The 1,022-nt window shown below is 51.4% G+C and overlaps 1 pseudogene across 1 annotated transcript; it reads right to left on the reverse strand.

Annotated features, from left to right (window-relative positions):
- Positions 1-79: 79 nt before the first annotated feature.
- On the reverse strand, positions 80-784 carry LOC100958663 (annotated as a pseudogene). The gene has a single exon (XR_001161784.2). The product of XR_001161784.2 is annotated as a 39S ribosomal protein L11, mitochondrial pseudogene (transcript).
- Between the last annotated feature and the right edge of the window lie 238 nt (positions 785-1,022).

Raw genomic sequence — 1,022 nt, forward strand, 5'->3', positions numbered from 1 at the left:
GACAAAGGATGTTTATTCAGGCTTGTTTCCTTGATAAATAATAATCAGGTTGGTATGACCTTGACCTCCCTTCCTCCCCTTTCACAGAGCCTTCCCAACTGGCCCCCTTCCCAGCTGCTGCTTTTATAATCTTGGGAGTGTGAAGGATCACTTCTTGTCAGCTTCTGCCTGGGCTGCCCAGTCTGCCTTTTTCTGAGCAGCCAGGAATCTAGCTCGTTCCCTCTGGAAAGCTGCCAGCTCTTCTGCACTGAGGTCTGTCACCACCCGAATGCCCAGAGACCAGGCAGACCCAATGACGGAGCGGACAACAGAGGACATGGGTACATCTTGCAAAGCGAAGGCCTCATCCTGACCTTTGACACGGGCAATCTCGTACACATGCTTCAAGGTCACCAGGCCTGCCACCTCTTTCCCTGTCTGCCGGGCCCCCTTCTCAATGCCAGCAGCTGCCTTCAGGAAACAGGAAACAGTGGGTTGTCCAATCTTTATTTCAAATGTCCTGTCAGGCTTCACAAAAATCTTGGTAGGCAGAGGAATACCTTCTTTTATGTCCTTTGTCTTCTCATTGAACTCCTTGCAGAACTGATTGATGGAAACACCTCGCTGACCCAGGATGGGACCTAATGGGGGCCCAGACATGGCCTGGCCTGCTCGAACGATGGTCCAGATCACGCCGCCGGCCTTGGGCTTCTTGAGGCCCAGAGTGGCCCGGCTTAGCTTCGACATGGTGCAGAGGTTGGGGTTTAGTTCACCTCACCGCCGTCGCAAAAGCCACATTCTGGGCACTACCATCTTGAACCCAGCTCTGGCTTTTCTTGCAGACAAATGTATATTTCCTTCAGGCCTGCTATTCAGTACTTCTCAATCTGCAAGTTGAGGGCTTGAGCCATATGGTGAACAACCCCTACCACACACACACACACACACACACACACACACACCCCAAGGCAAACATAAACCAAAAATATAATCAAAAGCACAGTCACATACAGACCCTTAGACAGTCACACCCACACACATCC

Source organism: Otolemur garnettii, unplaced genomic scaffold (genome assembly GCF_000181295.1).
Source record: "Otolemur garnettii isolate 467f Iridium unplaced genomic scaffold, OtoGar3 scaffold00212, whole genome shotgun sequence".
Classification (NCBI taxonomy): domain Eukaryota; kingdom Metazoa; phylum Chordata; class Mammalia; order Primates; family Galagidae; genus Otolemur; species Otolemur garnettii.